At 45.7% G+C, this 16,405-nt stretch overlaps 1 protein-coding gene across 1 annotated transcript in view; it reads right to left on the minus strand.

Moving 5' to 3' along the window:
* The window catches only part of mlx (MAX dimerization protein MLX), a 134,409-nt gene that overhangs the window by 55,532 nt on the left and 62,472 nt on the right, over window positions 1-16,405 (minus strand).

The following is a 16,405-nucleotide window of genomic DNA, read 5'->3' on the forward strand; positions in this document are numbered from 1 at the left end:
CTCACTCTGGCCATCCTCTTGTTCCTCACATAAGTGTAGAACGCCTTGGGATTTTCCTTAATTCTACTCGCCAAGACTTTTTCATGTCCCCTTCTAGCTCTCCCAAGTCCATTCTTCAGTTCCTTCCTGGCTACCTTGTAACCCTCTAGAGCCCTGTCTGATCCTTGCTTCCTCAACCTTAAGTAAGCTTCCTTCTTCCTGTTGACTAGCTGTTCCACATCTCTTGCCATCCAAGGTTCCTTCACCCTACCATTCCTTCCGTGCCTCATCGGGACAAACCTATCCAGCAGTCGCAGCAAGTGCTCCCTGAACAACCTCCACATTTCTGTCATGCATTTCCCTGAGAACATCTGTTCCCAATTTATGCTCCCCAGTTCCTGCCTAATAGCATTGTAATTCCCCCTCCCCCAATTAAATATTTTCCCATCCCGTCTGCTCCTGTCCCTCTTCATGACTATAGTAAAGGTCAGGGAATTGTGATCACTATCACCGAAATGCACTCCCACCGATTAGATCTGCCACCTGGCCTGATTCGTTGCCAAGCACCAAGTCCAACATAGTCTCCCCTCTAGTCGGCCTATCTAGATATTGAGTCAGGAAACCTTCCTGGACACACCTGACAAAAACTGCTCCATCCAAACTATTTGCACTAAGAAGGTTCCAATCAATATTAGGGAAGTTGAAGTCACCCATGACAACAACCCTGTTACTTCTGCATCTTTCCAAAATCTGCCTCCCAGTCTGTTCCTCCATGTCTCTGTTGCTATTGGGGGCTCTATAGAAAACTCCCAACAAAGTGACTGCTCCTTTCCTGTTCCTGACTTCCACCCATAATGACTCAGTAGACAAACCCTCCTCGACGACCTCCCTTTCTGCAGCTGTGATACTATCCCTGATTAGCAATGCCACTCCCCCACCTCTTTTACCTCCCTCTCTATTCCTTTTGAAACATCTAAACCCCGGAACATCCAACATCCATTCCTGCCTCTGTGATATCCACGTCTCCGTAATGGCCACAACATCGTAGCTCCAAGTACTGATCCATGCTCTTTAGTTCAACACCCTTATTCCTGACACTTCTTGCATTAAAATAGACACACTTCAACCCATCATACTGGCTGCAACTTTGCCCTGTCAACTGTCTAACCTTCCTCACAAACTCTCTGCACTCGGTATCTGCCTGTTCAACAGCTACCCCATCCACTGATCCGTAGCTCCGGTTCCCATCCCCCTGCCAAACTAGTTTGAACCCTCCCGAAGAGCTCTAGCAAACCTCCCGCCCAGGATATTGGTGCCCCTCCAGTTCAGATGCAACCCGTCCTTCTTGTACAGGTCCCACCTTCCCCAGAAGGTATCCCAATGATCTACATATCTGAATCCCTCCCTCCTGCACCAGTTCTGTAGCCACGTGTTCAGCTGCACTCGCTCCCTGTTTCTAGCCTCACTAGCACGTGGCACCGGTAACAATCCTGAGAATACTACTCTGCTCGTCCTGCCTTTCAGCTTCCAACCTAACTCCCTATATTCACTTTTCAGGACTTCATCCCTTTTCCGAGCTATGTCATTGGTACCGATATGTACCACGACCTCTGGCTGCTCCCCCTCCCCTACAAGAATCCTGTAGACTCGATCTGAGACATCCCTGACCCTGGCACCCGGGAGGCAACATACCATCCGGGAGTCTCGTTCGCGACCACAGAATCTCCTGTCTGTTCCTCTAACCACTGAATCTCCTATCACTATTGCTCTCCTATTCTCCCCTTCTGAGCCACTGGGCCAGGCTCAGTGCCAGAGACCTGGCCAATGTGGCTTTCCCCTGGTACGTCGTCCCCCTCAACCGTATCCAAAACAGTATACTTATTATTGAGGGGGACGGCCACAGGGGATCCCTGCACTGTGCGCCTATTCCCTTTCCCTCCCCTGACGGTCACCCAGCTACCTTTATCCTGTAACTTAGGTGTCACTACTTCCCTATAACTGCTCTCTATTACCCCCTCAGCATCCTGGATGATCCGAAGTTCATCCAGCTCCAGTTCCCTAACGCAGTCTGCGAGGAGCTGGGTGCACTTCTCACAGGTGAAGTCAGCAGGGACACCAGTGGTGACCCTTTCTTCTTTAAACCTTAAAAAGCCTGTTTGTGCTGATTTCTTTGCCTTATCATTGAAAAGTGGTGAACAAGGATTCACCAAGGGGGTGCTAAAAACAGTGTTTAAAAAATAAAACCCTTTTACAAAAAGACCAGGTGAAGGCTGAAAAGGAACCCTAGACCTCTTTCTCACCCGATCGTAACACTATAAAATTATTTATTTTTATTGTCACTTCAGTAAACCTAATTAAAAGACGTCATTTTTTTTTTATATTCATTCATGGAACGTCACTGGCCAGGCCAGCATTTATTGCCCATCCCTAATTGCCCTTGAGAAGGTGGTGGTCAGCTGCCTTCTTGAACCGCTGCAGTCCATTTGGGGTAGGTATACCCAGTGCTGTTAGGAAGGGAGTTCCAGGATTTTGACCCAGCGACAGTGAAGGAACGGCGATATAGTTCCAAGTCAGGATGGTGTGAGAGTTGGTGGTGTTCCCATGAATTTAGTGCCTTTGTCCTTCTAGTTGGTAGAGGTCGCAGGTTTGGAAGGTGCTGTCTAAGGAGCCTTGGTGCATTGCTGCAGTGCATGTTGTAGATGGTACACACTGCTGCCACTGTGTGTCGGTGGTGGAGGGAGTGAAGGTTTGTCGATGGGGTGCTAATCAAGCGGGCTGCTTTGTCCTGGATGGTGTCGAGCTTCTTGAGTGTTGTTGGAGCTGCATCCATCCAGGCAATTGGAGAGTATTCCATCAAACTCCTAACTTGTGCCTTGTCGATGGTGGACAAGCTTTGGGGAGTCAAAGAACAAAGAACAAAGAAAATTACAGCACAGGAACAGGCCCTTCGGCCCTCCAAGCCTGCGCCGATCCAGATCCTCTATCTAAACATGTCGCCTATTTTCTAAGGGTCTGTATCTCTTTTCTTACTGCCCATTCATGTATCTGTCTAGATACATCTTAAAAGACGCCATCGTGCCCGCATCTACCACCTCCGCTGGCAACGCGTTCCAGGCACCCACCACCCTCTGCGTAAAGAACTTTCCACGCATATCCCCCCTAAACGTTTCCCCTTTCACTTTGAACTCGTGACCCCTAGTAATTGAATCCCCCAGTCTGGGGAAAAAGCCTCTTGCTATCCACCCTGTCTATACCTCTCATGATTTTGTACACCTCAATCAGGTCCCCCCTCAACTTCCGTCTTTCTAATGAAAATAATCCTAATCTACTCAACCTCTCTTCATAGCTAGCGCCCTCCATACCAGGCAACATCCTGGTGAACCTCCTCTGCACCCTCTCCAAAGCATCCACATCCTTTTGGTAATGTGGCGACCAGAACTGCACGCAGTATTCCAAATGTGGCCGAACCAAAGTCCTATACAACTGTAACATGACCTGCCAACTCTTGTACTCAATGCCCCGTCCGATGAAGGAAAGCATGCCGTATGCCTTCTTGACCACTCCATTGACCTGCGTTGCCACCTTCAGGGAACAGTGGACCTGAACACCCAAATCTCTCTGGACATCAATTTTCCCCAGGACTTTTCCATTTACTGTATAGTTCACTCTTGAATTGGATCTTCCAAAATGCATCACCTCGCATTTTCCCTGATTGAGCTCCATCTGCCATTTCCCTGCCCAACTCTCCAATCTATCTATATTCTGCTGTATTCTCTGACAGTCCCCTTCACTATCTGCTGCTCCACCAATCTTAGTGTCGTCTGCAAACTTGCTAATCAGTCCACCTATACTTTCCTCCAAATCATTTATGTATATCACAAACAACAGTGGACCCAGCACGGATCCCTGTGGAACACCACTGGTCACACGTCTCCATTTTGAGAAACTCCCTTCTACTGCTACTCTCTGTCTCCTGTTGCCCAGCCAGTTCTTTATCCATCTAGCTAGTACACCTTGGACCTCATGCGCCTTCACTTTCTCCTTCAGCCTGCCATGGGGAACCTTATCAAACGCCTTACTGAAGTCCATGTATATGACATCGACAGCCCTTCCCTCATCAATCAACTTTGTCACTTCCTCAAAGAATTCTATTAAGTTGGTAAGACATGACCTTCCCTGCACAAAACCATGTTGCCTATCACTGATAAGCCCATTTTCTTCCAAATGGGAATAGATCCTATCCCTCAGTATCTTCTCCAGCAGCTTCCCTACCACTGACGTCAGGCTCACCGGTCTATAATTACCTGGATTATCCCTGCTACCCTTCTTAAACAAGGGGACAACATTAGCAATTCTCCAGTCCTCCGGGACCTCACCCGTGTTTAAGGAGTCAGGAGGTGAGTTACTCGCCTCAGTTTTCCCAGCCTCTGACCTGCTCTTGCAGCCACGGTATTTATATGGCTACTCCAGTTTAGTTTCTGGTCAATGGTAGCCCCCTAGGATGTTGATAGTGGGGGATTCAGCGATGGTAATGCCGTTGAATGTCAAGGGGAGATGGTTATTGCCTGGCACTTGTGTGGCGCGAATGTTACTTGCCACTTATCAGCCCAAGCCTGGATATTGTCCAGGTCTTGCTGCATTTCTACACGGACTGCTTCAGTATCTGAGGAGTCACGAATGGTGCTGAACATTGTGCAATCATCAGCGACCATCCCCACTTCTGACCTTATGATTGAAGGAAGGTCATTGATGAAGTAGCTGAAGATGGTTGGGCCTAGGCCACTACCCTGAGGAACTCCTGCAGTGATGTCCTGGATCTCAGATGATTGACCTCCAACAACCACAACCATTTACCTTTGCGCTAGGTATGACTCCAACCAGCGGAGGGTTTTCCCCCTGTGTCCCATTGACCTCAGTTTTGCTAGGGCTCCTTGATGCCATACTCGGTCAAATGCTGCCTTGATGTCAAGGGCAGTCACTCTCACCTCGTCTCGAGTTCAGCTCTTTTGTCCAATGTTTGAACCAAGGCTGTAATGAGATCAGGAGCTGAGTGGCCCTGGCGGAACCCAAACTGAGCGTCACTGAGCAGGTTATTGCTAAGCAAGCGCCGCTTGATGGCACTGTTGATGACACCTTCCATCACTTTACTGATGATTGAGGGTAGCCATGATTGCATAATAATTCAGAATTACTCAGTCGATAAGTGCATGAAAAAGTTAATTCTGTAAAAGAAAACATCTAGGTATACATCATCCTTTTTATTTGGGGTTTCTGTAGAGATAGGACATTTATTGGTATGAATCAAAGACACACGTTTAATTAATGTTTCATTTAGTGCAATATATGTAACAAAAGTGAAACAACCAATGAGGTAACATAAGAAATGAAAGTTATTGATAAAGGATAAGTCAAATTCTTGACTTTTAAATAATTATGCAATGCAGAATTCTGTGGATTAGCCTCCATCACCATTCTCCTTTTCTCACCTCTCCATTTTCTCTCACCCCTCGCCCCCATTGCCATAATCTCTCCCTGCCCCTCTCCCAATTCTCCAATAATCACCAGCATCAATAGCTTCTGGCATTACCACTTCTCGTGAGTTTTGCAACACCACCTATGATTTCATAAAGTACCATTTTCCAGAAAGGACAGTTGAATTATTAAAAAACTATTTTAAATGAAAACACATTGAACATTTATTAGCTTTTAAAAGTAATATTGAAAAGAATTGCAGTAATACTGTGGAGGACGAGTTCACAGAATGCATTCAAGATGGTTTTCTAGATCAGTATCTTGAGGAACCAACTAGGGAACAGACTATTTTCGATCTAGTATTGTGCAATGAGACAGGATTAATTAATAACCTTGTAGTAAAGGAGTATCTGGAGCAGAGTGATCATATTATAGAATTGTATATTGAGTTTGAAAGTGATTTACTTAAGTCCAACACTACATGCTTATATCTGAACAAAGCAAACTAAATAGATACGAGGGGCAAGTTGGCTCAAGTAGATTGGAAAACTAAATTAAAAGAGATGATGGTAGATAAGCAATGACAAACATTAAAAGAATTACCACATAATTTGCAACGATTACATTCTCTGAAGGAACAAAAAACCCCACAGAATAATTGGTCCAAAAATGGCTAATAAAACAAGTTTAAAGATAGAATTAGATTAGAGGAAGAAGCTTATAATCTTATCAAAAAGAGTAGTAAGCCTGAGCATTGGGAGGATTTTAGAATTCAGCAAAGGATGACCAGGAAATTGATAGTTAAATCTCATTCTATTTACTCACTAGCAAGAGATATTAAAAGATTGCAAAAGCTTCTATAGGTATGTAAAAAGAGATTAATGAGAATAAACATGGGTCCCTTACAGACAAACAGGAGAATTTATAATGGGAAATGAGGAAATGGCAGAGACGCTAAAAGAATACTTTGTATCTCATCTTTACAGCAGACAAAAAAGCATTGCAGAAATAGTGGGGAACCAAGGATCTACTGAGAATGAGGAACTTAAAAGAAATTAGTAAAGAAATACTATTAGAGAAATTAAGGAGACTAAAAGTCGATAAATCCCCTGAATCTGATGGCCTACATCCTAGCGTTTTAAAAAGTGGTGGCTGTAGAGTTAGTCAATGCACCGGTTTTGATCATTTAGAATTCTACAGATTCGAGAACGGTTACCATGGTAGCAAATGTAACCCTGCTATTCAAGAAAGGAGGGAAGAGAGAAAATGGAACTATAATCCAGTTAGCCTGACACTAGTCGTCAGGAAAGTGCTAGAATCTAACATTAGGGGTGTGCTATCAGGGCACTTAGAAAACCATAATATGATTAAAACAAAGTCAATAGATTTATGAAAGGAAAATTCTATTTGACAAATCTGTTAAGAGTTTTCTGTGTTTGTCACTAGCACAGTAGATAAGGAAGAAACCAGAGGATATAACGTATTTGGATTTTCAAAAAACATTTGATAAGGTGCCACACAAGAGGTTATTACATAGAATTAGAATTCATGGGATAGGGTGTAATATATTAGCATGGAAAGAGGATTGGTTAACAGAAAACAGAGTAAGGAGAAATAGGTAATTTTCAGGTTGGCAGGCTGTAACAGGTGGGGTACTGCAAGGATCAGTGCTTGGCCTCAGCTAATTACAATCTGTATCAATGACTTAGATGAGGGGACCGAGTACATTGTATCCAAGTTTGCTCACGATACAAAGCTAGGTGGGAAAGTAAGCTGGGAGGAGGCCATAAAAAGGCTGTATAGGTTAAGTGAGTTGAGAGGAGGGTGGCAGATGGCGTACAATATGAGGTTAATCACTTTTGTAGGAAGAACAGAAAAAGATTTTTTTTTAAATGGTGAGAAACTATTAGATGTTCATGTTCAGATAGACCGGGTATCCTTGAACATGAATCACAGAAAGTTAACATGCAACTAAGTACAACAAGCAATTAGGAAAGCAAACAGTATGTTCACCTTTATTACAGAAGGATCAGAGTAAAAGAATAAAGAAGTCATAATCTTTTATAGAGCCTTGGTGAGGCCACACCTGGAGTACTGTGTACAGTTTTGGTCTCCTTACCTAAGGAAGGATACACATGCCTTAATAAGACTGCAATGAAAGTTCACCAGGCTGATTCGTGGGATTGTCCCACAAGGAGAGTTTGAGTCGAACTAGACCTATATTCCCTAGAATTTAGAAGAATGAGAGGTGATCGCATTGAAATGTATAAATTTCTCAAGGGGCCTGACAAGGTAGATGCTGGGAGGAAGTTTTCCCAAGCTGGGGAGTCCAGAATTAGGTGTTGGCCATTTAGGACTGTGATGAGAAATTTCACTCAAAAGGTTGTGAATCTTTGGAATTCTGTACCCCTGGTGATTGTGGATACTCAGTCGAGAGTATATGAAAGACAGAGACGGATAAATATTTGGATACTAAGGAAATCAAGGGACAGCAAAATCGAGACAGATCACCCATGATCTTATTGAATGGCAGAACAGGCTTGAAGGGCCAAATGGCCTACTTGTGTTCCTATTCCTTATGTTATGAAAATGTTCGTGGAAATGTACTTCTGCCCAAACTTCATCACTGGGGTTTAAGGGAATGGAAACAGACGGATTTTTGGAATTAAAAGTGCCTTCAGATCATTAGCAACACATCAATTTGAAGTGCCATTGTTACACCTGTGATGCAATTTGATTTGTACAAAGTACACAAGTACTAGTATATTTAGAATCAGTGCATTCAGACTGATTAACATTGTGAAATTTTGAACGGCACTCTTCTAAACTGTTAAATCACCAAGAGAGATATCGATCCTTGGACTCATTAAGATGTCAACAGACAGGCCTACGCTTTTGAAGGAGCTGCCATGCCTTCTGGATCTGAAAATGTACAACAGAAAACAAATGGTAAGGTCAATGTTCACATGGTCTATCTCTGATTCTTCCTCAGCTTCTCTATCTCCATTTCTGTGTATAGGCTGTCGACCAATATTTACTATAAATCCACTAACTTCTACAGCTACCCTGATTACAATTTCTTCCACCCTGCTTCCTGGAAGGACTGTTCTATTCTCCCAGTTACTTGATCTCTGTTGCATCTGTTCTGATGATGTCACCTTCTATACCAGTGCTTCCAATATGACTTTCTTCATCCTCAACCAAGGATTCTCCTCCACTGTGGTTGACAGGACCCTCAACCAGGTCCCATTTCGCACACTTCTGTTCTCATCCCTTCCTCTCCATCCCAGAACCATGATAGGGTTTCCGTTGACCTCACCTTCCACCCTACCAGTGTTCACATACAATGGGTCATCCTCTGCCATTTCCGCCACCTCCAGTGTGATACCACCAAACACAATACCCTCTGACCTTCCCCCCTCTGACATGGAACAATCTGTACTTTAACAAAGGACTCAACTTTATCCCCTTATGTCCCCACCTCAATGAATTTCGTGCTTGGCACAACCTTGAACTCTTCTTCTGTCGCCTTCGCCTCCGGGCTCACTTCTTTGGCCAGGAGTCCTTCCCCCCAACCAGTGGACCCATTCACCCGCCTCCAGTATTCTCCCTCCACCTAGATTCTCTCCCTCTGGCCTCTTACCCACTCTTGATCTTTTCATTGAGAAATGTTGGCATGAAATCGGCCTACTTAATTTTTCTGCTCCCCTCATTCACTCTAACCTTTCTCCCTCTGAACTTGCTGCGCTCCGTTCTCTCAGGTCTAACCCTATGATCAAATCTGCAGACAAGGATGGTGCTGTTGTTGTCTGGCGTACTGACCTCTACCTTTTAGAGGCCGAGCGCCAACTCTCAGACATTTCTTTCCACCTCCTCCTGAACCATGACCCCACCGAATATCAAACACTATTTCCAGGACTGTTACTGACCTCATCTCCTCTGGAGATATTCCCTCTACAGCTACCCACCTCATAGTCCCGTAACCCCAGACAGTCCGCTTTTACCTCTTTCCCAAAATCCACAAACAGGACTGTCCTGTTCGACCCATTGTTTCAGCCTGTTCCTGCTCCAATGAACCTATTTCTTCCGATCGAAACTCTATTTTTTTTTCCTTTGTCCAGTCTCTTCCCACATACGTCTGGGATTCTTCTGAAGCCCTATGTCATTTCAACAATTTCCAGTTTCCAGGACCATAATCGCTTTCTCTTCACTAAGGATGTCCAATGTCTCTAATACCTCCATCCTCCAACAGGACGGTCTGAGGGTTCTCCACTACTTCCTTGAATAGAGGCCCAACCAGTCCCTGACCACCAACACCCTCCTCCGCCTGGGTGAATTTGTTCCCACATTGAACAACTTCGCCTTCAACTTCAGCCACTTCCTCCAAATAAAAGGTGTTGCTTTGGGTACCCACATGGGTCCGAGCTATGTCTGTCTTTCTGTGTTATGTTGAACATTCCTTGTTCCAGTCCTACTCGGGCCCCCTTCCCCCAACTTTTTTTCCAATACACTGAAGCCATTTTCTATTGGTGCCATTTCTTGCTCTCACCCGGAACTGGAAAACAAACTTAAATTGCAATTTCTACCCTTCTCTTATCTTCCCATGGTCCATCGCCAACACTTCCCTTCCCTGACTTCTCTGTCTTCATTTCTGGGGATAGGCTGTCTACTAATATTCATTAAGCCCACCAAATCCCACGGCTACCTTGACAACACTTACTCACACCCTGCCTCCTGTAAGGACTCTATTCCATTCTCCCAGTTTCTCAGTCTCTGTCGCATCTGTTCTGGTGATGCAACCTTCCACAACAGCGCTTCTGCTATGTCTTCCTTTTCCCCTCAACCAAGGATTCCTCCACCCCCACCCCACAATTGTGGTTGACAGGGCCCTTAACGTGTCTAGCCCATTTCTCGCACTTCTGCTCTCACCCATTCGCTTCCCTTCCAAAACCACGATTGGGTTCCCCTTGTCCTCATTTTCCACCACACCAGCCTTCGCCCCTGACACCTCATCCCCTTCCCACAGCACTTTCCATGCAGGAGGTGTAATACCTGCCCCTTTACCTCCTCTCTCCTCACCCAAGGCCCCAAACACTCCTTCCAGGTGAAGCAGTGATTTACTTCTACTTCTTTCAAGTAGTATACTGTATTCGCTGTTCACAATGTGGTCTCCACTACACTGGGGAGACCAAACCCAGATTGGGTGACCGCTTTGCAGAACAACTCCACTCAGTCCCCAAGCATGACCGAGCCTCCGGCTGTCTGTCATTTTAATTAACCAACTTGCTCTCATGCCCACATTTGTACAGTGTTCCAGTGAAGCTCAACGCAATCTTCTGATAAGGAACTTTACAGCCTTCTGGACTCAACATTGAGTTCAACAATTTCAGACCGTGACCCCCATTTTGATTTTTTTAAAAAACCATGTGCCACTCTTCAATCACCCCCTCCCCGTCACACGACACCAGCCCGTGCAAGTGCAGGAGATGCAACACTTGGCCTTCCATCTCATCCCTTCCCACCATCCAGGACTCCAAACTCCTCTTCCAGGTGAAACAACGATTTATTTGTACTTTTTTCAATTTAGTATACTGTACTTGCTCCTCATGATGTGGTCTTCTCTACACTGGGAAGATTGGATGATTGTTTTGCAGAACACAATTCAGTCCATAAGCGTGGCCTATGCTTCTGGTTGTCTGTTAGTTCTCCACCCCACTCCCACCTCCCTGTCCTTGGCCTCCTACACTGTTAAGAACATAAGAAATAGGAGCAGGAGTAGGCCATTCAGTGAGATCATAGCTGATCTTCTACTTCAACACCATTTTCCTGCACTGTCCCCGTATCCCATGATGTTTTAAACGTGTAGAAATCTATTGATCTCAGTCTTGAACATACTCAATGACTGAGCCTTTACAATTCCAAAGGGGGTACAGGAGCAGAGGGATCCAGGAGAGACTCGGCAACTGGAGCGGACCTGGATGGAACCGGGAGCACCGGGGAGAGGATAAGTTGAGGTCCTGACTCGGGGCCCATCACTTACCTGAGGAGAGACTCAGCAGCCGGAGTGGAACAGGGCACACTCCAGTTTGAAAAAAGTCAGAGAGAAAAAAAAAATCAAACTGTTACATCACAGGAAGGCCATGTGTTGATAGGCTGGTGAGTATTGTAGCTTTGTTTCTCTTTCTCCAAATTTAGGGAGTTAGTCTAAGGAGCTGAGAAATTAAAAAATTCAATTTTTTTAAATAAGGGTTAAGTAAAATATTCAGTTAATTTCCCTATATTTAAGTGACATCAACAGTAGGGAAGTGAGTAGCTGGTGAATCTTTCTTAAGTAGTAAGGTTTATTATCTAATGGATAGAGAAATGGCAGGGCAGTCCGACCTCTCAAGTGCACATCCTATGCTATGTGGGAACTCCGGGACACTTCCCGTGTCCTGGCTAAGCATATGTGCAGGAAGTGTCGTCAGTCGCAGGAGCTTGAACGGCAGTTGGTGTCACTGTGGTGCATCTGTGAAGCTGAAAGCTTCATGGATAGCACATTTATGGATGTGGTCACCCTGCAGCTTAAGAGTATGCAGGGAGAGGGGGAACGGGTGACCACCAGGCAGTCAGGAAGAAACAGGCAGGTAGTGCAGGAGTCCCCTGAATGCATGTCACTCTCCAACCAGTATTCAGTTCTGAATACTAATGAAAGTGATGATTCATCTGAGGCGTGCAGTCAGAGCCAAAGCCATGGCACAATGGTGGCTCAGCTGTACAGGGGGCACAAAGACGACTGAAAAAGCAATAGTGATAGGAGATTTGATAGTTAGGGGAACAGTCAGGCATTTCTGCAGCTGCAGACATGAATCCTCGACGGTATGCTGCCTCCCTGGCGCCAGGGGCAAGGATGTCACTGAATAGCTGCCAAGAACCCTGAGGCGGAAGGGTGAACAGCCAACAGTCGTGGTCTAGATTGGTACCAATGACATAGTTAGAAAGAGGGGTATGGTCCTGCAGTCAGAATTTATAGGGAACTAGACAGGAAATTAGCAAGCAAGACCTCAAAAGTAGTAATCTCCGGCTTACTCTAAGTACCATGTGCAAGACAGTACAGAAATAGGAGGATAAAGCTGATGAATGCGTAGTGGAAAGATGGTGCAGGAGGGAGGGCTTTAGATTCCTGTGACATTGGGACCAGTTCTGGGGAAGATGGGACCTGTACAGGCTGGACAGGTTGTGCCTAAATAGAGCCAAGACCAATTTCTTTGCGGGACAATTTGCTAGTGCTATTGGGGAGATTTTAAACTAACTCGACAGGGGTGTGGGAACCAGGAGGTAATACTAGAGAGGAATACCAAGGTGCACAGAATTTTGGGAGAGACAGATAGCACTAGAGTAAGAAGTAGTAAGTTATTAGGTGGGTTCAGAGTAAGGGGGAAAGTAATAAAGTCTAAATTGGGTTTACTGTGCATGTACGTGAATGCGCAGTGCGGCAAATAAGATTGGTGAGCTGCAGGTGCAGCTTCCATGAGCAGACCTGTGGGGAGAACACCAAGAGTGGAGCCTATAAATCGAGCCCGAGGATCGAGGCCCGGTCTCTTACCTTCCGGGAGAGGAGCTCTTCCAGCGCGCCGGAGTTTTGAAAAAAAAGAAAAAAAAGCCAATAGTGACGTCAGAGGAGAGCTGCAAGGGGATTGGTTGGTGAGTCACTGCTGTTAATGCATTTAAATATCTTTAAAAAAAGGGGAAAGTTTTTTTAAAAAAAAAACCTCTGATAAAGTGAGTACTACTAAAGTGTTTTTTGTTAATTCAGTGTAGCTTATTAAGGACTTTAGATTGTAGTGGGTAGAACAAGGCCCCTAGTATAATTAGTATTTTTTAATTAAGGGAGTAACTAATTAATCTAAAGGTAAGTTATGACAGGAGAGCTCAGCCCCGTGATATGCTCTTCCTGCGCTATATGGGAAATCAGGGACGCTTCCAGTGTCCCTGACAACCATGCTTGCAGTATCCATCTGCAGCTACTGGCTACCCGCATTACGGAGCTGGAGCTGTGGATGGATTCACTGTGGAGCATCCACGATGCTGAGGACGTCGTGGATAGCACGTTTAGTGAGGTGGTCACACCGCAGGTAGTGGCTGCAGAGGCAGAAAAGAGATGGGTGACCACCAGATGGAGTAGTAGGCGGAGTCCCCTGTGGCCATCCCCCTCTCAAACAGATATACCGCTTTGGATATTGTTGGGGGTGGAGGGGTGGAGGGGGGAGGAATGACCTCCCAGGGGAAAGCAGCAACAGCCAAGTTCGTGGCACCACGGAGGGCTCTGCTCCACAGCAGGTGAGGAAAAGGGGTGGAACAGCTATAGTGATAGGGGATTCTATTGTAAGGGGTGCAGATAGGCGTTTCTGTGGCCACAAACGAGGCTCCATGATGGTATGTTGCCTCCCTGGTGCTCGGGTCAAGAATGTCTCGGAGCGGCTGCAGGACATTCTGAAAGGGAGGGTGAGCAGCCAGAGGTCATGGTCCATATTGGTACTAACGACATAGGCAGAAAGAGAGACGAGGTCCTGCAAAGTGAATATAGGGAGTTAGGCAGAAGGTTTAAAAGCAGGACCTCTAGGGTTGTAATCTCAGGATTACTCCCTGTGCCACGTGCTAGTGAGGGTAGGAATAGGAGGATTAGACAAATGAATGCGTGGCTGAACAGCTGGTGTAGACAGGAGGGCTTCAGCTACTTGGATCAATGGGATCTCTTCTGCTGCAGAAGTGACCTGTACAAGAGGGACGGGTTGCATCTAAACTGGAAGGGAACCAATATCCTTGCGGGGAGGTTTGCTAGTACTACTCGGGAGAGTTTAAACTAGTCTGGCAAGGGGGGTTGGACCCAAAGTAGTAGTGTCTCAGGTGAAATAGTTGAGGCAAATGTAGAGGTTAAAACGAGCAAGTCCAGTAGGCAGGCCGGGCAGGGAGCGTGGAAGGTCTGGTAGGCTAAACTGCATTTACTTTAATGCAAGAAGCCTTAGAGGTAAGGCAGATGAACTCATAGCATAGATTGGTACATGGGATTGTGATATTATAGCTATTACGGAAACGTGGTTGAGGGATGGGCAGGACTGGCAGCTCAATGTTCTGGGGTACCGATGCTTCTGCCGTGACAGGGGTGGAGGTAAGAGAGGAGGGGGAGTTGCACTATTGATTAGGGAGGACATCCCAGGGGGAACATCCAGCGAGGCCATATGGGTAGAACTTAGAAATAAGAAAGGGGTGATCACTTTGATGGCATTATACTATAGCCCCCCCCCCCCCCCAATAGTCAGAGAGAAATCACAGATAGGTGTAGGAATTATAGGGCTGTAATAGTAGGTGATTTTAACTTCCCTAATATTGACTGGGACTACCTTAGTGCTAAGGGATCAGATGGGGAAGAATTTGTTAAGTGTGTCCAGGATAGTTTTCTGAAGCAGTATGTGGATGGCCCGACTAAAGAAGGGGCTACACTCGACCTCCTCTTGGGAAATGAGGCTGGGCGATGTGTCAGTGGGGGAGCACTTTGGGACCAGTGACCATAACTCTATTCACTTCAAGACAGTTATGGAAAAGGATAGGACTGGTCCTCAGATTGAAGGCCTAAATTGGGGGAAGGCTAATTTCGATGGCATCAGACAGGAACTCTCAAAGGTTGAATGGCAGGGGGGTGGGAACCAGAGCAGTAGGTCGGCAGGTGAAATAACTGAGGGGGAACTAGTGAATAAGGCCAGTAAGACTGAGAGGAAGAGCAGGCAGGGAGATGTTGCTGAGCACAGCAGGACTGGTGGTCTGAAGTGCATCTGTTTCAACGCAAGAAGTATAACAGGTAAGGCAGATGAACTTAGAGCTTGGATTAGTTCTTGGAACTATGATGTTGTTGCTATTACAGAGACTTGGTTGAGGGAAGGACAGGATTGGTAGCTAAACGTTCCGGGATTTAGATGCTTCACGCGGGATAGAGGAAGATGTAAAAGGGGTGGGAGAGTTGCATTACTAGTTAAGGAGAATATCACAGCTGTACTGCGGGAGGACACCTCGGAGGGATCATGCAGCGATATATGGGTAGAGTTCAGGAATAGGAAGGGTGCAGTCACAATGTTGGGGGTTTACCAACAGCCAGCAGGAGATAGAGGAGCAGATATGTAGACAGATTTTGGAAAGATGTAAAAGCAACAGGGTTGTTGTGGTGGGTGATTTTAACTTCCTCTATATTGACTGGGACTCACTTAGTGCTAGGGGCTTGGATGGGGCAGAATTTGTAAGGAGCATCCAGGAGGGCTTCTTGAAACAATATGTAGATATTCCAACTAGGGAAGGGGCCATACTGGACCTGGTATTGGGGAATGAGCCCAGCCAGGTGGTCAGTAGGGGAGCATTTCGGGAACAGTGACCATAATTCCGTAAGTTTTAAGGTACTTGTGGATAAGGATAAGAGTAGTCCTCGGGTGAAGGTGCTAAATTGGGGGAAGGCTAATTATAACAATATTAGGCAGGAACTGAAGAATTTAGATTGGGGGTGGCTATTTGAGGGTAAATCAACATCTGACATGTGGGAGTCTTTCAAACGTCAGTTGATTAGAATCCAGGACCGGCATGTTCCTGTGAGGAAGAAGGATAAGTTAGGCAAGTTTCGGGAACCTTGGATAACGAGGGATATTGTGAGCCTAGTCAAAAGAAAAAGGAAGCATTCGTAAGGGCTAGAAGGCTGGGAACAGAGAAAGCCCTTGAGGAATATAAAGAAAGTAGGAGGGAACTTAAGCAAGGAGTCAGGAGGGCAAAAAGTGGTCATGAAAAGTCATTGGCACACATGATTAAGGATAATCCCAAGGCTTTTTATACATATATAAAGAGCAAGAGGGTAGCCAGGGAAAGGGTTGGCCCACTCAAGGACAGAGGAGGGAATCTATGCATGGAGCCAGAAGAGAGGCGAGGTACTAAATGAGTA

Source organism: Heterodontus francisci, chromosome 33 (assembly GCF_036365525.1).
Source record: "Heterodontus francisci isolate sHetFra1 chromosome 33, sHetFra1.hap1, whole genome shotgun sequence".
Lineage (NCBI taxonomy): Eukaryota > Metazoa > Chordata > Chondrichthyes > Heterodontiformes > Heterodontidae > Heterodontus > Heterodontus francisci.